General features: G+C 36.4%; 1 long non-coding RNA gene across 2 annotated transcripts; it reads left to right on the plus strand.

Moving 5' to 3' along the window:
* The first annotated feature begins 2,485 nt into the window (after positions 1-2,485).
* Positions 2,486-14,750, plus strand: LOC130459214 (uncharacterized). Of its 2 annotated transcripts, XR_008918453.1 has the most exons (4): positions 2,486-2,731; positions 3,577-3,689; positions 12,836-13,131; positions 14,482-14,750. It is a non-coding gene; the product is annotated as an uncharacterized lncRNA (long non-coding RNA). The 2 variants fall into 2 exon arrangements; XR_008918452.1 differs by lacking the exon at positions 14,482-14,750 and having other exon boundaries at positions 12,836-14,471.
* The last annotated feature ends 10,845 nt before the right edge of the window (positions 14,751-25,595 follow it).

Raw genomic sequence — 25,595 nt, forward strand, 5'->3', positions numbered from 1 at the left:
TCTGTCATAAGTAAATTTCATTATAGTATTAGACACTAATCCTCAATACCTGAGTGATTTGAGATTACTTGTTTGAGAACTGGTTACTTTGACGTTGTCAAGTGTCGCACCGTAAATGGAGACTATAACAGCAACGCTCAGGTAATCACCTATCAAACAAAGTCTAACCTCAAGATCACAAGATTGGGATTGTCCTCCCATAAATCGGGAGTAGATGCCGAACGTTGTACAAGGCCACTCGGTGAGCTAGAAACTGAAAAAATGCACGATCGTGCTCAGATGAATCATAGGCTATGATTATCTGTTTATTTGATCAGTTGAACTCTGAAACTGAGAAATATCTCTGGACTTAATAAGGATGACTACTCTTACCTTATGTTCATGAGCAGGCATCGAGCGATAAAAGGAATTAGGAAATGTACACTTGTCCCTAAGGACAAGTGGGAGACTGAAGGAAATAATGCCCTTGGTCCAAGTTTGCATTTAATGCATTTAATGCTAAATCTAAAATAAATATGGTTCAGTATTAATTAACAAGTTAATAATTCAGTGAGATCAAGTGAATTGAATGCCTAGCTAGAGGACGCTTCAGTTCAAGTGGAGTTTCTAACATTAATCCACAACTTACTCTTGACTGAACCCATAGGGTCACACAAATAGCACGTGAACGAATCAAGTATTTAATTGAATATATTATTCATTAAGTACTCCATTTATGATAATTCGGATATGACGGATCTCGGTTCCAGTGGGAGCTGAAATCGTCAAAAGGCAAAGTAAAGAATATTCCGGAAATGAAGATATTGCCAAAAAAGGAAATATGATTCATGACGGAAATATAAATATTATCCAAGTCATAGATGTTACCGGAAACAGAAACATGGTTTGTATCGAAAAATATTGTCGGAAATAGAAATATTGCCAGAATCGGAAATGTTTCCGGAAACGGAAATATTACCGGAATCGGAAATATTGTCGGAACAAGAAATTATTTCCAGAATCGGAAAGATTAACGGAAACGTAAATATTAGTTCGAAACGGAAATAGATTCCGGAATCGGAAAACGAATCGGAAGCTCGACGAGCGACAAGCCGACAAGCGAGCCGACCCATCGCTCGACAAGCAAAAGGCCGAGCGCATATCACTAGGCGCGAATCCCAGCACCAGCTCCCAGCCGTGTGCGATTGGCCTGGAGCGCTGTGGGCCGCAACGAGCCAAGGCAAGCAGCAACAAGCCAAGGCAAGCAGTAGCGCACTTGGCCAAGGCCAAATTGCAGCGGGCGCTGGGTCTTGGGCCAGCAGCGACTGCGTTTGGGCCTAGCCAGGCACGCGCGCCAGCTTGGCCCTTGTGTCGGCGTTGGTTGTTTCGTCTTGGGCTTCAAGCAATGTCTGATTACTTAGTCGCCAAGTGACTTTGGCTTTAAGTATTAGTTTTCCTAATCCTACTAGAATTGGATTAATTAAGAGTTTAATTATTATTACAATTCTACTCCCTCCGTCCCTTAATACTCGCACCGCTTTCCTTTTCGGGACGTCCCTTAATACTTGCATCGCTTCTATAAATGGAAATCTTCACCAATATTATATTATTTCTACACTTACCTATTACCCCACCTACAACCCTAATCCCTACAAAAAATCATTTAAAAATCCACACCCCCAACTCACCACTCCCCACCCCTTACACATTTCCCACTAACTATATTAAAAAAAATACCCACTATCAACTAACACCCATTAAATTAATAAGTCAATTCAAATGTTTTAAACTCCGCACCGGTCAAACCGGTGCGAGTATTAAGGGACGGAGGGAGTAATTGGTTAAGAATTGAAATCCTAATAGGATTGGTAATTGTTTTCCTAGTAAGACTCAAATTCCTTATTTCCTACTCTATAAATATGAGGCTAGCCCTCTTAATTTAACACACCATATCATATTCTTTACATATATGGTGTTCAAGGGAGAACATAGTTTATAGCCTAACCCAACTGCATAAAACCTTAAGTAATATCTTAGTTGATTGAACCTATGGCGGATTCGAACGTGTTGTGGACTTTCTACGAAGGGGGGACACTTGGAGCTGTAAAGACTTGTTCTTGTTCGGTTCGGGAGCAGCTAGGGAAGGGACGCATCACATTGTATGTAACCTAAATTATGCTAATTGACTATGTGGCAATTAATTTGGATTCCTGGCTTTATGGTTTTTCCGCATGTATTATATTGTTTGTATTATTCATAACCCAACACGTCACTCATTTAATTGTGTGACGCAAAAGGAGTTATTTCTATTTTAAAATATAACTTGCGTCGTTTATTTATTAACCTACGACGCAATGTATGTGACACGGGTCAGTTTTATCATTTGCGTCACAGGTTAACGGATATGCGACGAAATTGAATTCTAAGGTGCGTCGCACAACACTTAAACGATGACGCAATTGATCCAAGACGTATTACTCTAATCGGTCATTCCCTCATTCCAAACCCCACCCTGACCACCCCACCTCAGTTTCGCCTACTCTTTCTTTCTCTCTCATCTCGTTTTTCCAGATCTGAAACCTCGAAACTTCTCCCCCCTTAAGATAATCCTAATCAATCTTGTGCTTTCATTCAACATCTCCTATAACCAGTAACCCATCCAAATTTGTCCATTTTCTCTGAAAAATAAGCTCTACGAAAATGGCAGGGAGAGGCAAAACCTTGGTTCCTCCACGAAGAAGGAGAAATCTCGGTAAACTTCTCCCCCCTTAAGATAAATTTATGCATTTTTTTTTCTTGCGATTCTTTTAATTGGGTTTTCGCGTTGATATGATTCGGTTTAAAGGTCACTTTATTTTTATTTTTAGGTTTTTATTGATTTTGAATGTTTGTGTTTTGATTGTGAGATGCAAACTTTTGTTGGTATTATTATCTTGGTTTTTGTTGGAGATCAACACCAAATTTATGTGTTTAATTTTCCAATTTTGCAGTCAGAGCCTGGATTTAAGTGAAGATATTCTTCTTTCTTTTATATCTTGGTGGGAATATTTAGGATCTGGGTTCTTGTTGATTTAATTTAATTTAATTTAATTTCTTGGATATGTCATTTGTGATGTTTATTATTTAATTCGTAGTTCCATGAATTTCGAGGAAGAAGCTTGGATGAATTCTTTTTGTTTGAAAAAAAGAAATATTTCTGGGTTTAGAAAGAGTAAGGATAGACATCTGCATTTCAAGCTGTATTGTTGGAAAGAAATGTTAATTTGAGCATTGTGTACTGTGATTTTGTTAAGTTCTATATTTCATTGACCATGGCCCTCGAATTGAGGAATGCTGAAATTGAAACAACTGTTAGTTGCATTGGTTCTTGCTGCATTGTGCTGTATCATTGAGACACGGACGATACTGGCCTTAGATTCTGTAAAATTCTGAAATGTCTAATTTATGCAAGTGTTGGAGTACGGATTTGGGGCTTGGTAGTGTGGAATTTAACAACAAGAACTTCGGATTTGTGTACATTTTAATGTTTGTAATAAAGATTTTGGAGTTTTGGATTGTTATATTCTATTGAAGTGTTTGTGTGTTTGTTGATTGTAGGTTGCATCTTGTTGAACCAACTAAGTAGAGGTATTCTCATTTTGTCTGTCCTTGTTCAAAGGCCGCACCAACTTCTTGTGGCGTTGCTTCTATGAAATGCAGCCGCCAGGGAGGTAAACATTGCATTGTACACATTGGATGTGTTTGTGTCTCTATCTCTCTATGTCATACCCTAGTCAGTGCCAGTTTGCGGACTATCCCAGTGTCCAGTAGTGAATTACTGTAACATTCTTTGTTGCTTTTTGAAATAAGCAAGACTTTTTGAATGGTTTTCCATGTCCAATTCATAGTAATATGAGTTCTTTTGATGGTTAGGTTTCAATAATTCATTTGAATTGGTTTACTGGTAGAATTTAGATGGGTTTTTCTCTGGAAAGTTGGGGTCTGGGTTGTTTGTGCAGCGTTCCTATGGGGCTTTGTTGTAGTTTGTAGTAGCTCTTTCATATATTGATGTTGATGTTCTTGCAAATCTGATGCAAGTATGGGATTTGATTCACATGTTAAGATTTCTTTGAAATACTAAGAGAGCTAACTTCTGTAGAAATCAACTTGTGCTTCATTAGAGCTCAAAATCTGAGGTTAAACATGAGTCAATTTATACTTCATTTTTTCCAAGAGAGACTTAATGATATTGTAGGTTGATCGGGTGTTTTTCCGTCGTTGATAGATCAACACCTCACCAAACAAAATTTATAAAACACCTAAACTAACCGGCTATATGGACTATAGCGGCAAGTATAGGGATTGTCCCATAGTAATGGATATGTTTGACTATTCAATCTATGCGTTCAGAAGCTAGTTCGAATCAAATTTGAGATTTTGAATTAAACTAATCAAAGCTAGAAAAGCAAACAAATAAAGAAATTCTAGAGGATTCGGGAATCGACAATGGGAATCGAATCAAAGAAATAACAAGGTCAAGACAATCATGAATGTGCAACGACATAGCAAATAGGGGAATGAAAACTAATGACGTGCTCGCCACCTCTTTGATGGAGCACGCGAAGCAACCTAGCCTATGGAAAGCTTTCGCATAATCCTAAACTAGATAAGCTTGCATATAATAGGAACTATCATTCACTTGCACGAATTAGGCTCACAATGTCTTGCCAAACCTAATCATACATTCCAATCTAATCCAATCAAATAGCATTCGCGACTACTACTCAATTAGTCGTGGAAATCCTATCACTAAATCACATTTAATCACAATATCAATCATGAGTTTTCCCTAAAATTCCCCAAATTCAATGCCAAGGCTTCATCCCTAACCTCTAGACTAAACTACTCAATTAGCATGATTAACATCAACATTAAACTAACATTAATCCTAATTATGAAACTAATTGAATTAATGAAGCTAATTGAAACAATAAAATTCAGAAAATTCAAACCACAAGAATTGGGGAAAAATCAATGAAATTCAAAATGTGAAACTAATTCTAGAATTCAAGCATGAAATCAAAGCATAAATGAAATTAATGAAGAAATTAAAGAATTAAAGAACAAATCAAAAAAAGAAAAAAGAATTATACCTTGAAATGGTGAAATTGCATCAAACTTTGAAGCACAAAATAAAGAACAAAACTCAAAGCAAAAAGAAAGAAATCTGAAAATTTGATGATTGAATTGAATTTAGAATCAAGAATTTGAGGCTAAAAATCCTTAATCCTAATTTCTAATCTAAGCCCTAAACTAATTCTAGAGAGAGAATACTAAGCTAAGCCTAAAATCCGAAAATTAGAAATGAATTACGTCAAAAAATAACTCTAGCTTCCCTGCGATTTTAAGCTTTTATAACAACAGCCCTGCGTTCCAATTCGGTCGCACAAAGGGTGTTGTGTGGTCGCACAAATTCTGTGTGGTCGCACAAAATTATACATTCGATCGCACAGGAAAATCAAGACATTCTGATCTCTAAACTGCAGTTTGTTCAACCACATAGGAGCTTAAGTTCGCTCGCACAGCAGCTGTTCGATCGCACAGGAAATTAAAGCACTCGATCGCACAGACTGCTGCGAGCTTTGATGCGCCCACAGCTGTGTGTTCTGCTGTGCGATTGCTGCGTGCTTTGCTTCTGGTACTGCTGTTGTGTTCTTGTGGGTCTGTGCTGCGCTGTATTGCTGTGCAGTGTTTGCTACAATAGCTCAAAGTGTGCACAACAACAGCAGCTATGTTGTCTGTTTGTTCGTGTGCAAAGGCTGCTGTTGTGGCTTCTTGCTGTGCGCTGCTCTTCTGCTTGCTTGAGTGCTGCTGTGGCTGCATTGCTCTGAGGTAGCTCGAATGTTGCTGGCTGCACATAGAGCTAGGGCTTGCTACGTCGCTGCACAAAGAACATCGTCGCTGCACTCAATCAAACAAAGAATAGCCAACTTATTCAAATCGCCTAGCACACTTATTAAATCGCGTAGCATTTTATTAATTCGTATCGCATGTTTGCAAATCGTAAAATCATATTAAAACATCGTCAAGCATAATGGCACAATATTAAACGCGTTAATATTCAAAACGACCCTTGCGCCAAGAGAATGCGCACAAAAGGCATATTTAGAGCAAAAACGACTAAGATATACGCAAGACGAGAAAATATTACGATTAATGCAAAAATGCGATAAACGAACTAAAAACAATAAAACTAAGAGAAAATAATAATAAAATGCTAATAAAATGAACTAAAATCCTAAGCTAAGAGCGACATAAATGTCGCTCATCAAACTCCCCCAAGCTAACCCTTTGCTTGTCCTCAAGCAAAGTTAGAATGAGAAACGGGGAGGAGAATGAGCTTATTTATTAAAAATCAAAATTACGAAAATAAGATCTACAAGAATGCACACTAACTCACTTTCGTAGGAATCACGGTTGCATTTAAGCGCATGCAACAAGCTCTTTGAACCCCATAATCGCTCATGAGGGCGAGTGGGATCTCGCAAGGGTTTCCAAAGAGAAACACCCATAACTCTTCCAAAATTTTTAATCAAGGACCCAGAACTAAAATGGACAAACCAAGAAAAAGAAAGAAAAGAAAAGAAAAAGAAAAGAAAGGAAAAGAAAAATGAAAAACGAAACTACAAAACTCAAGATAAGGGCCTTTATTATGGAACAAGTATGAGAGAATGCTAATATTACTAACTAAATAGACGAATGCACGCTAACCAATGTCCTAGATCGAGTTAAATATTCAAGTGCCAAGCAAAGAGAACTAAGGGCAAACACTAGCCAATTCCCCCTTCAACCGAGCATACCACGTCAAATATCTAGATCCTTTCCACCCTTGAGAATAGCGTCTCGAGACACCGCGAAGGCGCCAGAGAAAACAAGATTAGGCTACCCTACATCTTAGCATGACAATCCCATTCCATAAACTTGACCAAATCCTCCCTCCACCGACAATGACTCAACTCTAAAGGGTCAAGAGGACTTTTTAGGGTGTAACGTAGGCTAGGGGTAAGGCGTGGAACAAATTTGGTAATTTGGTGCTCATACCTAAAGTGAAGCGCAATCAATGAAATCAACTCAAGCTAATCGAACCAAAACAAACTCGAGCCACTTATTTGGGTTACCCCCAAGCTTATTCAAAAACAATTCTAAACTACAACTCTTTTTGCACTTTTCTTGATTTGATTTTCTCTTTTTTTTGTGTGTTTCAATTGAAACTTTTTTTATTGCCTTTTTTTTTCTCTATTTTTGGCTTTTTCAAAACTTTTGCTTATTTATTCACTATATACAACATACTTCCCAAACTTTGCCATTCATGCCAATAACAATCATTCCTCAACATTGCATAATCAATCCAAAAGCAACAAGCATCATAACTCTAAGCTTCACTATCACTTCTAAGGGTGAAAATAAAACAAAGGCTATTAGGCTTGTAATGTGCTCATAAGAAATGAAGGGCAAGGCTCAAATGGCTAGCAAGGGGGAAAATGCAAACAAAAACATATGAGAAAAATAGAAAATAAAGTCCTAGACTAAAAAGAAAAATAGTCACCGAAAGAAATGCCTCTATCGTCCCCTAAAGTAGTCCGGTCACGGTCTCGGGAAGGAAATAGTCAAATTCGGGAGAAAAGAAAGTCAATGCTAAGGATCCATGCCACTCAAGATATGTATATGTGTTTGGGCTATTTTAAACATGAACCTCACATGGGAGCAAATACCACTCTCTCCGGTTTCAAGTCACCAGAGAGATCGACACCATCTTACCACAAGCCAAGGGTTCAAGACGCATGCTACCCAAAGTTCAATCAACTTTCTTAACACCTAAATCCTAGATTCGACCCAAGACATTGAAAACCGTGCAAACATCTACCAATTAGGAATAAAAGCATTCTAGCCTACAAGTGCCAATTTTATTTGCCCAAATCAAGAATAATGCCTAAAAATCTAGAAAAACTTGCCTTGACAAAGATCGAAAAGAAAAAAGAAAGAAAGAGAAAAGAGAAATAAAATAAGGAAAAGAAAATGAAGTAAAAAGAAAAGGAAAATAAAGAAAATATTCACAAAATCAATGAAACTAATCAAGAAATATGCACAAAATCCAAAATATTCACAAAATCAAGCAATCCATCACATGGAGATCAAAGTAGCAAACAATAGAATCTCCCCCCAAGCTCGAATTAGGCCATGTCCTCAAGGCCTAAAACGAAACTAGGAGGGGCACAACTACCCATCCAACCAATGCCCCGCATATATGATGCCCGACCCCAAAGAATGCATGTGAGATAGAAGGATATTACCGGTGATGACTTGGGAGCAAGTCCCGCAAAGAACCGTAATAACGAACGAACTCACCAAAATAATAGCCGGACATGGCAGCGATGGATGCAAAGATTTCCACATCAAGAAAGCTTGAGGCAAACAAAAACTTCAAAAATCAAGAAAAATTAGTATACATGGGCCAAATGGCCAACACCCACGGGTTGCCTCCAGAGAAGCGCTCTTTCTAAGTTATTAACTTGACGCCTTTTACCTCTAGTAAATACCCCGACAACGATCGCAATAGTTTGTCATATGCAATGGCAAACATATCCAATAGTAACAAGTAGGCAAGAGTCAAATGAGATGCAAGCACAAAGTAGAATGCAACTGTATGCCTACAAGGGGTAGGGAACCAAAAATAAGAAAAATCAAAATGAAAATCAAAAGAAATACTCCCTTCTTCATGCTCCTCTGGGGAAGGAGAATCATTTAGATCAATAGAGGAAGAAGAATCCTCAAGCGGCGGGAGTTTTGACAAAAAGGGAAAAGAAATGGGAAACGAAGGATAAATGTTGAGTTTTCTCTTTCGGAATGGGGAATGAGGGAAGGGAGTAGGAACAAAATCTTCGCAAACAACTTCACTCACATCACATAAAGCACAAAAAATCTCAACATAAGATCCTTCATTCACTTTTAAAATATTTTTGTTGGCACACTCACTTGTTGCCTCAATTCCAATCGACTTAAGCACTTCGAGGCAAAATGGAGCAAATAGATTTTCATCACCATTATCGATGCACTCACTCAAAGAGGAACGAGTAGGAACAAACTCTCCAATACTCAACTCCTCAATGTCATGCATCATAGGTGGCAATGTAGCCTCAAACTCATCTCTTCTCCACGATACTTCCTTAATAGACTCTTGTAATAGGTTAGAAATTCCCAAAAAGTCGTTGATAACTTGTTGGGGCATGACCTCAAATGAATTCAAACAAGAATCTATTCTTTGCTCTTCTTGAATTTCATCATATTTTATGTAAAGGAGCCTCTCAAACAATGAGTTTGGAGACTCAAAATTCAAAGAGCTTAGGAAATTGTCATGAAGAAAGAGAAGATCATCAAGTGAAATCGATTTGTCATTTTGAGATACAAAGGAATTTGCCATTTTTTTTGGTTTTTTAAAAAAAAGAAAATAAAAAATGAACTAGACTAGCGAACTAGAATGAAAAATCAAACAATGATGCCATTCCCCGGCAACGGCGCCATTTTGATAGGGTGTTTTTCCGTCGTTGATAGATCAACACCTCACCAAACAAAATTTATAAAACACCTAAATTAACCGGCTATATGGACTATAGTGGCATGTATAGGGATCGTCCCATAGGAATGGATATGTTTGACTATTCAATCTATGCATTCACAAGCTAGTTCGAATCAAATTTGAGTGTTTGAATTAAACTAATCAAAGCTAGAAAAGCAAACAAATAAAGAAATTCTAGAGGATTCGGGAATCGGCAATGGGAATCGAATCAAAGAAATAACAAGGTCAAGACATTCATGAATATGCAACAACATAGAAAATAGGGGAATAAAAACTAATGACGTGCTCGCCACCTCTCGGATGGAGCACGCGAAGCAACCTAGCCTATGGAAAGCTTTCGCATAATCCTAAACTAGATAAGCTTGCATATAATAGGAACTATCATTCACTTGCACGAATTAGGCTCACAATGTCTTGCCAAACCTAATCATACATTCCAATATAATCCAATCAAATAGCATTCGCGACTACTACTCAATTAGTCATGGAAATCCTATCATAAATCACATTTAATCACAACATCAATCATGAGTTTTCCCTAAAATTCCTCAAATTCAATGCCAAGGCTTCATCCCTAACCTCTGGACTAAACTACTCAATTAGCATGATTAACATCAACATTAAACTAACATTAATCCTAATCATGGAACTAATTGAATTAATGAAGCTAATTGAAACAATAAAATTCAGAAAATTCAAACCACAAAAATTGGGGAAAAATCAATGAAATTCAAAATGTGAAACTAATTCTAGAGTTCAAGCATGAAATCAAAGCATAAACGAAATTAATGTAGCAATTAAAGAATTAAAGAACAAATCAAAAAGAGAAAAAAGAATTATACCTTGAAATGGTGAAATTGCATCAAACTTTGAAGCACAAAATGAAGAACAAAACTTAAAGCAAAAAGAAAGAAATCTGAAAATTTGATGATTGAATTGAATTTAGAATCAAGAATTTGAGGCTAAGAATCCTTAATCCTAATCTCTAATCTAAGCCCTAAACTAATTCTAGAGAGAGAATTCTAAGCTAAGCCTAAAATCTGAAAATTAGAAATGAATTACGTCAAAAACTAACTCTAGCTTCGCTGCGATTTTAAGCTTTTACAACAGCAGCCCCGCGTTCCAATTTGGTCGTACAAAGGGTGTTGTGTGGTCGCACAAAATTATACATTCGATCGCATAGGAAAATCAAGACATTCTGATCTCTAAACTGCAGTTTGTTCAACCACATAGGAGCTTAAGTTCGCTCGCACAACAGCTGTTCAATCGCACAGGAAAGCACTCGATCGCACAGACTGCTGCGAGCTTTGCTGCGCCCACAGCTGCGTGTTCTGCTGTGCGATTGCTGCGTGCTTTGCTTCTGGTATTGCTGTTGTGTTCTTGTGGGTCTGTGCTGCGCTGTATTGCTGTGCCGTGTTTGCTGGAATGCTTGGCTATTGCTGTGGTGAACAATAGCTCAAAGTGTGCACAACAACAGCAGCTATGTTGTTTGTTTGTACGTGTGCAAAGGCTGCTGTTGTGGCTTCTTGCTGTGCGCTGCTCTTCTGCTTGCTTGAGTGCTACTGTGGCTGCATTGCTCTAAGGTAGCTCGAATGTTGCTGGCTGCACATAGAGCTAGGGCTTGCTACGTCTCTGCACAAAGAACATCGTCGTTGCACTCAATCAAACAAAGAATAGCCAACTTATTCAAATCGCCTAGCACACTTATTAAATCGCGTAGCATTTTATTAATTCGTATCGCATGTTTGCAAATCGTAATATCATATTAAAACATCGTCAAGCATAAATGGACAATATTAAACATCGTCAAGGCATATTTAGAGCAAAAACGACTAAAATATACGCAAGACGAGAAAATATTACGATTAATGCAAAAATGCGATAAACGAACTAAAAACAATAAAACTAAGCGAAAATAATAATAAAATGCTAATAAAATGAACTAAAATCCTAAGCTAAGAGCGACATAAATGTCGCTCATCATAGGTATAGTCGTCAAAAACGTCTTAAACATAATTAGTTGAGTAAGAAATATTGATTTCGTGTCCTTATTAATAAAAGATAATCTTTTATCTTTGCGGTGAAGGCTGCTAATATGCCTTTCACACTGAAAATAAAACTCTATTTCGATGTCAAACTCCAATGCCGTCCTATCAAGTACCCCCGACAAATGAACTAGTATTCTTTGGTTGCGCATGAGCACCTATATTCTGCTCGTTTTTCTTTATGCCAAAAATGAGAATTTATTCTTAAGTTGTCTCCGACCTTCAGGCCATTTTGATGGTTCAGGGTATCTAAATTATGCTTGTCCTGATTTCTTTATTAAGATGAATAGGAGGTTCGTGAAATAAGACATCTGATAAGCATAACTTCAGGACAGAAAATAAATGTATGGGCGGACCATACTGATAAAGCTAGCTTGATTGCAGTCTTTTCGCGTCTTTACGGATTCTGTTCCGCTTCCACTCCTTACATGCTCATTCTTTCTGAATTAGAGTACAATCTTCACCTTTGGAACTTTGTTATATTCTGTGTTTATCAAACTCTACTTCTGATCTGGAACTGATAGTGAATCATTGAAATAACGTGCAGAATGGGTCAAATGGAAGTTCTATGTACATGAGTTTCTAATACTTTTGGATGAATAAAAAATCTTAACCAAAAGATAATTGATTACTATGATCTTCACTTCATATGACAATTATAGTAGCAAACATATTGGTGTTGTACATGACTTGTTTGGTTTCAACTCTTCTTCATATGATTGCAAATTTAGTCAAGATTCGAACTTTTAGGGATTAACAATTTACTAGTTGAATGATCAATACCTTTATGATTCTACCCATCAGATTGAACAAGTAATTTGAGTCATTTTGATGTTTGTACTTCAGAAAGTTTTCGCTGTAAGAACAACAGATAGTACAGAAATAAAATAGCATGAGACTTCAGTAATCGTGTTTATTTGGTATTTTTAGGTGTGACGTTATATTATAAGGGCTTCATGTAATCAAGTTATTACTTGGTGGATGAGGGCGGAGTAAGAGCCTATCCTGAACCTGAAGTTGGAATAATTGTTTGTTTTGTTTAAAAACCATAAACACATTTAATTTAAATGCAGTAACTTTCATCCTGAAGTTCAAGAAATAAAATCACAAAACAGTAATTTAGTCATAAGAAAAATTTTGTCAGTGATACACAACATAAGATATGACTCATATAGTTATATATGGAATTGTTCTGCAGGAATTATCTGAAGACATGACAGGAAAGAAAAAAAAACTTTCATCAGTTGCAGATGTTCAGTTATGAACTGCCTGTCAGAAGACAGTAACTTGGATTAAGAAACAGATGAAACAGGAAAAAACCATCAAAGAAATACTGATCTATGTTAGCATGCCACCATTTCTCTTGCTAGGCGTTGCAAAAATCTCGAGTTCTTAGATCTTTCATGGTGTCGCCTCCTTACAGACGAGGCACTAGGATTAATTGCAGACAGTTGCTGGTCTCTCAGGTTGCTCAAAATTTTTGGTTACACACAGGTAAATAATTTTTTGTTCATGGCTTGTAATGATAAGCAGTTGGCACTATTCGTTTTGCTTTCCTATTGCCATTGGTTTATAACTGATTTTCCATGCCAGATCTTTGTTTATACTAATTTGTATTTGTTTTTATAATAATTTGTATTTAGACTAACAAGTAAGTAACGTGAATGATGTTCATTACCAACTCTCCCTAGTTATTTTAGCGCAAACAAGTAATGTGCATACTAGCAATTAGATCATTGACTAAGTTACTGATCGTATCTGTTCTAAAATAACAATGACTGCTCTTGTGTCAGTCAGTCTCTGATTTTTTAGGGAGATAGGTGATGTATGGAGTGGAAAGGGGTTGTTGATAATGAGAGATGTTAATAACAAGTAATGAGTGATGACATTCAATTCCAAAAATGCTTATTTCGGGACCACACTACTAACAAGACATTGGTTGTTAGATCAAGGTTATACATACTATTTGGACTGACTTGTTGCCTAGCAAGTTTCCGGTGTTGTAATCTATTTTAGATTTTCTGGAGCATGATGAGAAACTTCACAAGAAAGTAAACTATTTTAGATCCAGATTATGGAACTGAATATTTCAGCATCATTGTAGGTCTCTATTGTTAGGTAAGGACATTGTGAATCACAGGAGCTTAGGTGTTCCTAGGATAGGGTAGGGTAGAGGTGTTCACAGGAGCACAGAAGCATAAGTGTTCACCCAAGACATTTATTTGAATGTCTCTTCTCCTATAGTTTCCTGTCCACATCACACCCTTTGCTCATCTTCCAACTCAAATTTACCTATTTTTGTACCTGTTATTTTTCATGTGTTCCTAAACTACCTTCCAAATATAATGATTTTGTCCACTCTATACCTGTCATAAGACTTAGATAAATACAAATACCAGAAGAAATTTTCTTCCTCTTCTCATTCATTTTATGTTTTTTTAAACTCAAATCCTACCTTTTGTTTTTATCTCAAATGTGATGGTTTATCTTGAGCCATCATCTTATAAGAAAGCAAAAGATCATCCAGGCCGGGTTGCTTCCGTAGACAAAGAAATTTAGGCTGTAGAATCAAATGAAGTAGAGTAACCTACTGATCTTCCTAAGAGTAAGAAGGGGCATAGGTTTAACCTACTGATCTTCCTAAGAGTTGCACTAGAAAAACCGTTCTTCTAAGTAACCAAGGTAATGAATTCCTTCTGCAGTCATGATGAATACGAAATAATTAACCTGCATGAAAAACTAATAGGCTAAAGTCCAAAGATAGGTAAACAATTTGCGTGATTAAACAATTTATATGAAATTCTCCTCATGTTGTAATTCATTTCCTTCGTCCAACATGATAAGGTGCAAAAGCAGCATGAAGGCCAAGACAGTTGAGCTTCATATGAGCTACTACCATCGATAATCTATATGTAGTATATATAGTACATCCTAGCTAGTTAGCTTTTCTAGGTTTTAGTTTTAATTTCTTTGTTTTTGACTGTTGGTTAGGATTTTGGTTAGTGATGTAGATGCGTGTATGTTTGGATTATGGTTAGTAACATACATGTACGTACTATGAAATTTAACTACTTGTGTTAATTTTATTGTTAATTGAAGACCAGTTATTCACAATTCAAGTTTCATTGCTCTTGTGTTGCACTTTATTTTTAAATTTATAACTGCGATGAATAATGTTTTATTATGAATATATATTATATATATGCGATACAGGAATAGGTACGAGTAATAAAAAGATCTTATATACGATACACGAATACGTGAAAAAAAGCTTCTACAAATAAATGTGGACGCTTTTTGGAGTCGTGTTATTGTAATCATTGGGAATAAAATTCACGGCAACTGGACGCTTTTAAGCGCCCAAATCCCTAATTTCTGGACGCTTTTCAGCTTCCAGAAAATTAAATAGTTAAAAGGTGGGCATTGCGGGAAAATAATGTTGTCAACACCAATATCAAAAGTCTGGACGCTTAAAAGCGTCGAGGTTCTCGACGCCTTACAAAAAAGAAGGTCTGCAAAAGGCGTCGTCATTCTTGACGCAAAAAAGCGTCGAGAAAATTCTTGACTCTCATTTTCTCGACGCTTTATGAAAGCGTCGAGGTCTAAATTCGCGACCCTTTAAGGCGTCGTAAAATGGTCAAAAAAGCGTCTTTAACAGGCGGGATTTGTAGTAGTGCTTCTTTAGATGTTTATACAGCTTGGCACCACCCAGGTGAACAGAATACGTGGTAGTGTCACCTTCTCTCATCATCTTTTCCTTCAGTTCTCCACACTTTTGAGGCACACACCACCTTCCTTTGTACCTCAAGCTTCCATCATCATGGATCTTAAAATCTATTTCCTTTCCCTACGAAATATTTTCCTTGATTCGCTTCAACTTAACATCTCCAGCCTGATTCTCTTTATTCTCATCAAACACTAGCGGTTGGATGTTCAATGCATTCATCATTCCTTCTAAGCATTCACCATCCACTATTTCTAGATCCAATCGTTGCATATCCTTACGTAGTTTGTTAGCAACTACTAATGCATTCACACTTTGGCTCGATTTCCTACTCAAGGCATCTACAACTACATTGGCTTTTCCCTCGTGATATTGGATGTCCAAATCATAATCTTTGATCAATTCTAACCACCTTCTTTGACGCATATTCAAGTCCTTTTGTGTGAAAATGTACTTTAAACTCTTATGATCCGTGAATATCTTACATTTCACACCATGCAGATAATGTCTCCATATCTTCAATGCAAACAATATGGAAGCTAGTTATAAGTAATGGGTAGGGTAATTTGCTTCATGCGGTTTCAACCGTCTTGACACATATGCATTCACTTTCCCATTTTGCATCAGTACACACCCTAAACCATTCTTCGACGCATCACTGTATACGTCGTAACTATCACCTCGATCTGGTGGAGTTAGCACTGGCGCGGTTGTCAATCACGTCTTCAGAGCTTGGAATGCTTCCTCACACTGCCCATTCCACTCAAACCTAGGTTCCTTTTTTTTTTTTTCTTTTTTTTTTTTTTTTTTTTATCAAATTAGTCATTGGTTTGGCTATTCTAGAAAAGTCTTTCACAAAACGCCTATAACATCCAGCTAAACCATGAAAACTTTGAATATCGGTGACACTCTTAGGTGTAGGCCATTCACCGAAAACTTTAATCTTTGCAGGGTCCACAACAACTCCTTTCTTAGACATGAAATTTCCCAAAAATGCAACCTTTTCCAGCCAGAATTCACACTTCGAGAATTTGGCGTACAACTGGATGTCTCTCAACGTACTCAATACATACCTTAGGTGTTCAGCATGATCTTCTTCCCTGTTTGAATATACTAGGATATCATCTATGAAAACCACTACAAACTTTTCCAAGAATGCATGGAATACACGGTTCATTAAGTCCATAATTATTGCAGGTGCAGTGGTTAACCCAAAAGGCATAACAGTGAACTTATAATGACCGTATCTAGTCCTAAATGCAGTTTTTGGTACATCATGATCTGCGATTCTCAACTGATGATAACCCGAAAACAAATCAATCTTTTAAAAGATTCCTGTTCCCTTCAACTAGTCAAACGGGTTATCTATCCTAGGCAAAGGATACTTATTCTTGATTATGACCTTATTAAGTTCTCCGTAGTCTATACAGAGTCTCATACTCCCATCTTTCTTCTTCACAAACAAGACTAGTTCTCCCCATGGAGATGCACTAGGTCTGATATAACCCTTCTCTAGCAAATCCTCCAATTGACCTTTAAACTCACTCATTTCTGCTAGAGCCATTTGATAGGGAGATTTCGAAATAGTTGCAGTTCTAGGTACTAAATCTATGGTAAAGTTAATTGGTCGGTTGGGCGGCATTCCGGGGATCTCATCCAGAAACACGTCTAGAAATTCATTCAATACTGCAATGTCCTCCGGTTGATCCTTAGTTACATGTTCGAGGTTTCTCACATTGCACAAGAAAACTGGGTTTCCCTTACTGACTAGCTTCACGAGTTTCATTACCGTGATGATTCCAACACTTCTAGGTTCACCAAAACGACGATAGGACACTACCTTCCCTAAGCTAGACCTCAAATGAATCTTCTTCTTCCGATATTTTTCTCAAAAATTTTGTTTGAACCTCATAGTCCATCTTGGCTTTGAACAAGGCCAACCAATCAATCCCTAAGATTAAGTATAGGTCTTCTAATTCAAACTCGATTTGGCTAGATAAGAATACGGTTTTGGCTATGGTCAAAGGCACAATTCTATGGATCTTGGTACACCTCACTATCCTACCAGTTGGTATAACTATGGGTACCTCAATTATTTCAGGTTCTTTAAGGCCTAATTTCTCCAAAATACCCATTGAGATAAACGAATAAGTTGTACCAGAATCAAATAGTAGTTTAACTAAAAAGGAGTTAATAGAAAAAGTACCGGCTATGACGTCGGTTGAAGTTTTTGCTTCTTACCTAGTAATCACATTCATCTTTCCTTGCGCAACTCTTTTGTTGTAGGCACCGTCATTGGCATTCCCATTGGTGTTTTGGTTTCCATTCTGCTGATAGTTTCCCCCAGACCTTCCATTGTTCTGCCCATTGTTGTTGTTGTTACCGCCTTGGTAACCTCTCTGGTTTCCACCATTATTACCGGAATTTCCCCCATTCCGGTACTGGTTATTCCGGTTGTTGTTCTGGCGGTTATTCTGAGAGTTGTTCTGGTTAGGCTTTCCATTCTTATTAAAGCACTCAAATTCCTTATGGCCTAACTTCTCACAGAACCTACAAACCACTAGATTATCATCACAATCCTTTATGGAGTGATTAGTATGGCAGCGCCTGCAATCATAAGTCCTTGTTCCGTTTCCCCCATTCTGGTTTCCATTACCATTGTTGTTTCGGTTTCCACCATTGCTTCCCTGAACTGGAAGTTATTGTTTTCCTTGTTTTTCTTAAAGTTTTCATGATTTTGTTGGTTACTTCCCTCATTTTGGTTCCCAACATCTTTTCTTTTCTCACCACTTCCGTTCTTTCTATGCTATAGTCCATACAAATGGGCAACCTTTCCGTACAGGGTGTCTAGAGAGGTAAATGTCTCTTTAGCTAGAATCAACTGCAAATCCATGGTCAGTCCACTCTCAAATCTTTGAGCCCTAAGTTCTCCCGTTTCCACCACTTCAGATGCAAACCTAGACAGTTCTATGAACTTGGAGTAGTACTCAGTCACATACATTCCTTTCATCTTCAGCTCGATTAACTACTGAGCTTTCTTCTTTTTCAGGTATGGTGGGTAAAACTTATTCCTTAAGGAAACCTTAAATGATTCCCATCAAAATTTAGGTGTAGCTCTCAAGGCATCCTCACATCTCTTCCACCATAAGTTAGCTTCTCCCCTAAGGTAATGTACAACACTATTAACACTAAGGTTCTCTGGGAAGTTCACATCCACAATTAGTTTATAAAACTCCATTAGACAGCTTTCCAGTACACTCGGGTTAGACTCCCCTTGGTACAATGGAGGCTTACTTTGGGCCACCTTTTTGAACATTTCCCTAGCCGGATCATGCACTGGGTTATTCCTAGCTTGGGCTAAGTTTTTCGCTACCTCAGCTAACTGTCTAACCACATCAGCAATTCCTTGGTTAGCCATATTCCTTCTCCTGAATAAAATAAAAGACTAACTTTAATGACTAGGTCGGACACGACATTACTAAGGTATTACTCCAATTAAACAAACCAAAGCATAAAACAAAAGGCACGGAAATTTGGACCTATGGGCAAGTGGCGCCAACATTGGGCCAAGTCCCTACTTTGTTCGCATCACAAAATTAAGTGGTAGAAAAATCAACCACGATACAAGTAGAATTTTATTGAAGAAATAACAATAAATCCGTTTGCGATAATCACTCAACTCAAATTTGAAACTTAGAATTTAAGGATAACGAAAAGAATTTAAGTACTTTTATTACTTCAATAAAAGAGTTCTACATCCTTTAGATACTACTTTATTCCACTAAAACCATAAATAATTCATTACTTAAACCATAAATAGTATATTTGCTACTTTATTATTCAACTAAAATAAATAACTAAACTATTACAATACTCAAATACTAAAGGCATCTCGAAGATCATTTCTTTTGTTGTAGTGCTCTAGAGTGAAGTCTTGATCTTCAGGATCATCCATGTCTTCTTCAGGATCAGAATCATACCCCATATTCTCATCATCTTGGCGTGGCATGCTAGTAACCTCATTGTTAGTTTCAGGCTCTGCCTCAGATCCACTAGATATCTCAATAGTTGGCTCACGCTCTATATGTTTAGGATTCTAAATCTCAACAACTTCATCATCACTACCCTCATTCACATCCTCATTCTCATCCTCATTCATTGCATTCTCAATATCACTATATCCTTCTATACGATCTAGTTCAAGCTTTCTACCAGCCTACCAGCCTACCATCCTCATAACTCTTTTCAGCAAGCTCTAAGATAGTAGTCATGACCTTAGTGTCATACCTCCACCTACCATCTCCAGTACCATACTTATAATAATTAGGAGTACCATCCTCATAATGTGTGTCATGAAACTTATTCTTAAGTGCAATGTATGGTATCCTATTAGGTAAGCAGTAAATGACCATTGCAGCCATAACATCCATATTCCTTTGGTGTGACAAATCCTTGATTGTAGCAAAGTAATTGCAAGCGAACTCAATCTTCTTTACGTAAATGCGCGGAGGTTTACAGTCCAACTTCTCTAGTTGTCCTAGGTTAAAGAACTTTGAGGGCAACATTTTTAAATCCTAAAAATACACAACTTAAAAGTCTTACTAACGTGTTCCCAACAAAAAAAATAAATTCCCCTAAAGAATATAAAATATGCTTAGACAAATTGGATGCACAAGTATATGCTTAACAATGAATTATGATGCAGTTAATCATATAAAGCAAAATAAAACATGATTAAACTTTAAACAATATTCAATAACAAATACTTTAACATATAACACTTAATGAAATGCATACTTAGTATATAAACCCTTAATCAAAATGCATACTTAGTCTAAATATGCCCTTCTTAATCTACCCTTTCCTCACTTGGAGTAATTAATAATTTTCGAAATTAATTAATAAATAACTTCTAATTTAGTCGAAATTATTTAAATGAAATCGAAAAGTAAATAATAAAAATCGAATAATTAATTTTAATTAATTCAAATAAGGAAATGATTTTTCGAAAATAATTATGTAAATAAATAATTAATTAAATAAAAAATTAAATAATTATATTCAAATAAATAATTATTATATTTTTTTGCTGGAAATTCCACGAAAATTCAGAAAAAAAAATTCGGAAATTAATACGAATTAAGTTCAAATTTAAATAATATTTCGGAATTTTTTTAGTTTAAATAATAAAAATTTAAAAATTCAACTTAATTTCAAATAGACTTAAATAATTGGTATTTGACTTTTGAAAATACTGAGTACTCAAAACTCACATTTTAACTTTAGGAAAATAAAATTTTAAAACATCCTAAAGTTTTTCAAAACCACTCAAATAGTATCAATTACTATTAAGTAATTCTTAAATCATAGTTTAAGGAATTACCACCTTGCATTATTATTTAATGCAAAAAAGCTCTTAAACTAGAGGTCTGCAAATACCACTTTGTAACACCCTAATAATTCCTTGCCTTTATAAAACCATTTTCCAACTTAAACAAAGGAATTACTAAAGTATTGCTGCCACCATGATCACGTTTAAGGCTATTACCAGAATTACGCAACGAAATTAACTAACTTTCAAACATTAAATAGTAGTTAATGACCTCCATACAAATTGGAACCATAACGACCCAAAACCAAAACGTTTAAGTAACCAAAATCCATTAACTAGCAGTTTAAATAGTTGAAGTAGTCTAGACTAATAAAATAATAGATTTTAATCAATAAAGGAGAAAAACTACGCTCAATCAAAATCCCCATGCTAGATAACTTCTCCAACAAGTTATCTCTACAAACCTGTTATTTAAAATCTACTCCCTAACAACACAAATGCAATGATGGATCATCATAAGGTCATTAAGGCAAAGGCCATGACCAAAAGACATGAAGCACGAAGTCAGCGAAGGCTGAGTGCGAACAAGCTAGAATGAAATCCTAGTCTAACATTATTCACTCACAATAATTAATCCACATGCAAAAGCCATATAAATGAAAAATTAATCGTAGAAACAAGACTCGACTCTTGACACGACTCTTGACTCATAGATTAATTAAGAATAAGCTTCGAACGGGCCTAAAAGAAATATCCATTTAAGGAAGGGTGTTGGGAGCCCACCAAACGCCAAAAATATAATATAATTAAACAAACCACTTGTCGGACTATACCGACGGAATTCCACCGCAAAAAAGAAATGAAACAACGTCTTGTATCATTATTAGGAGTACAAGTTTTCCGGCAAGACTCCCCCATTGTTCATACTCAAGGTATATACGTTCGAAGAGTTTTGAAGCTTGTTCTGGTTGCACTTTACATTTATTAATATTTTCTAACCAAGTGAACTCAAGACACAACATAGGGCATATAACAACAAGCAACCAAACAACACACCTTTTTAATCCGTCAGGACTTGTGATCAAACATGCAAGACTCAAGTGATGTTACTCCCATTGTTCCTTCCCAATATACTATTGAGATTCCACGACATTCCCATTAACGTGCGGGTTGTGCACTAGGCACGAAAAATTCTTAATTCAATTCACATAGACTCCCCAACCATACCCTACAAATGGAGTAGAATAAATGGTGCAACGAGGCATGAATACTTGGCTCAAAATATGCTAGACATTACGTACAATAGCATCAAAATAATCCCTTCCATGTGAAACACCCATAAATGCATATAATACTTGAACATCATGCTTGACATTAAATTCAGCGATCGTAAGTAATCACAACATGCTTGTTCAATAAAATCATAGTTCCACAATAATTCAAACATGCTTGTTCACAACATCAAACATGAATCCATATAATAATACAACATGTTCGTTCAACACATCAAACATGAATCCATAATAATCCAAGTCACATGAATCATAATAATATAACATCACATTAATCCTCATGAAAACGGTGGTCACCCTAGACATGTACATATCTTGAACACCTAAATATGGGGGCCACTTTGTGAATTAAGGCTTTAGATTAGAAATCACCTGCTATCATTAAAATAATGAAATTTAATTATTAGTCATGTTCCTTAAATTTCCAGCAACTTAACTTTTAAAACACTTGAATTAATTAGAAATCAATTGTTTATTAATAAAATAATAGTCTGAATTGAACGATTAAAACCCTAGCATGAAATTATTTTATTTTCGTGTTGAAAACCATTAAAGATCGACGATTTAAGTCTTTAAAATAATCTGAAAATATAATTGATTATCATAATTAAAATAGTCATCTAATTATGCTAAATAATTAGTCATTAGGCTTAGATTAAAACCCTAACCCTGAATCACCATTAAAATCACTTTAAACCATAAAAAATCAACACTTTATTTAATATTTCCAATCTGAAAATTATAATGCTTCAAACCAAAATATCCTTGAATATTCTAAACACATAAATCCTCATAATTTGGTGTTCATAACTGTAGGGGTATTTTTTGTGTGTGTCATATACTTGTATTGCATTTTCTCTTTATAGTGGTATTTTTCGTATTTCGTATAATTTGCATGCAAGTTATGAGAGCTTGATGAGTCTTGTTTAAGACTCATCAAAGTCTCTAACTTGTCCAATTTATCAAGTGTGTAATCAACTAGGTTTGACTTGATCATTTCAATCCCACCCCAAAAGGGGAGCCAAATCCTAGGTTTACACAAATGGCGTACTTGGATTTGAACATAGAGAAAAATCAAATGTCAAGGTATAAGAAAGTGCGCAAAATACCCCTACGACTTCCAAATATCGAACTTCGACGGAGTCGCCACCAAACATTTTAAGGTCCGGTTTGGAAGGACCAAAGTTGACTCTTTTTGGACAAGGCATTGAATCTTAAAACCGAATGTGTGAGATTCGGGTACCGGATTGAACCGCTTTTTTTGGCAAGCTTTAGAAATACATTCAAATACAAGACAAGGATCATTTTTGTGAAATCCTAATCATACACTAGGTTGGTTGATTCAGGCATTTAGAACATTGAAATTGCTACTTGTACGTGGTCATTTTTCTTTAAAGTTAATTAAGGGAACCTCAGGCCGGTTTGTCCAAAAATTATCTTTATTAAGCGTTATGTAACATTTTGTATATTTTTGTATTTAGCATGTTAGGTGATGAAAGCGATAAACATGTAAAGCATCATCATAAATAAGAGGAATTATCGAAATGCGTACAAAACCACATCGCCTTGAAAAGACGAGTAAAGAGTGAGATATTAAAATTGTGATATTGAAATTGCGATATTGAAAGTGCGATATTGAAAGTGCGGAATTGAAAGTGCGGAATTGAAAGTGCGATATTGAAGGAGCGATATTGAAAGTGCGATATTGTAAGTGCGATATTGAAATGACGATATTGAAATTGTACTATTGTATTTGACATCTAAACGCCAAACAACTTCTTAATAATAAATGTGCCCGACAAGGATTCAATTCTCTAGAAAATCTTAACTTTAGATGAGTTGCTCATCTTGAAGCATCATTGATTTTGAATATAGAATTTGAAATGAAACTTGCCTTTAATATAGAACTTGAACATTGAAATTAGGAGATTTGACTTTTAAAGATTTGACTTTTCCAAGTGAAAAAGGCCTCACCTATATGCTCCATGACTTGAAATTGATTATAGTTTAAAGAGAAGTTGATCTCATTTAAACATCATTGGATATTGAATATAGAACTTGAATATTGAAGATAGAAATTGAAATGCTCATGTGTTCTAGTTTGGAAAAGGGTTTGCACTTTCCCAAACACCCTTGAACTTGTATGAAGTTGAGTTTTTTTGAAGATTTGATGATGATTGTTGTAAGGAATACTTTCAAGAATGAAAGCTTCAACTTACTAATCATGTTTTTTTGAAAACAAAGCATAAAGATTGAAATTTAAAACTTGTAGAAGGAGTTTGGAAGATCATTTGAGGGGGGTTTCAAGTATGAAATCCCCTCAAAGATTACTCCTTTTTTGACATTTGCTAGTTCAAGTGTGTATTGACATCACAAGAGCATCATAGGATTAGTAAACTTGAAATAAGAAAGGTAGATATTTGGATTAAATCATGGTAATTTGTATTATGGATTTGGTTTACCTTGCTAGGTTTAGGCTAGTTTTCCGATTTTTACTCTCAATTGCTTTGATATTTTAGAAAATTGTATGAAAATTGAAAGTTTAAAGATTGAATTTTGTGTTTGAGTTTTGAGAGGAAAAACGAGTATTACGAAGTTGTATTGAATTGTTCCCCCTCCTCATTTGGGTGAAAATGAGGGGCTTAAATAGGCGAATAACCGACTAAATGCCAAGCCATGTCAGCGCCCAGCGCAAGAGCAGCGCCTGGCGCAAGTGACGTGTCCCAGGTGCCGCCAAACAAGGTTGATGACGCCGTCCTTTTTGTTTTTGTACCGTGGCTTTGTACTTTTGTATAGTTTTGGAGCGTAGCACTTCTTGGTGGTTAAGGCATCTTTGCGACTAAAACACACCCTTTGGTATCCGGGTTTTGTATTTTGGACTCGGGTTTACGGGACGGTGCCCGGGATGATCGGTTTTATGGCTTGGCGTCCGATGTTTGATTTCTTAATGGCCTTTCGACTGGAAATGGCCTTGTAAAACGTACGGAGATGTCCATTGGGTGAGATTGTGCTTGGATTTTGAATTTAATTTTTGGAAATTGAATTTTGTACCGAGTTCCGGAATGGGAATGGGCTCGGGAATTGGACTTTGGATTTTGGATCTTAGAACATCTTTGCATATGGGACTTCCGCACGGAGTTTTACCAACCACCTAGCGAGGGTAATGTTTTTGTCATTATCCCATTAGGGGAGACACAAATTAGGTGTCTATAGAAGCCCCCGCTTTGACTGAGCGTTGGGTTAGGAAAGCGAAAGTCCAAGTTTTTGAATAGGGACAGAGAACAATCAAGATATCCTGCAATCAAGACCATTCTTTGTATGCCGGTACCTGCACAAGACAAGTGTTAGAAAAAAAGGATAGAGTCCACCTCCGCGCGGCTTGATGACTCTGATCTTTGTATGGATTGCATTTCTTTTCCGCCTTTGACTTAGAACGAAGCTTGGCATTGAAAATTTTGAGGTTTGAATCTTGAATTTCGAACTTCGAATTTTGAATTTGAATACCCGGAGTGTATCCGCTAGGTTTTGTACGTGCTTCGAATGCCGTCTGAGGATTGAGCCGCTGGGGAATATGCCCACTAGGGAAAAGAGTTTTTTTTTATTGACTCTT

This window comes from Spinacia oleracea, chromosome 4, assembly GCF_020520425.1.
Source record: "Spinacia oleracea cultivar Varoflay chromosome 4, BTI_SOV_V1, whole genome shotgun sequence".
Taxonomy (NCBI): Eukaryota; Viridiplantae; Streptophyta; class Magnoliopsida; order Caryophyllales; family Amaranthaceae; genus Spinacia; species Spinacia oleracea.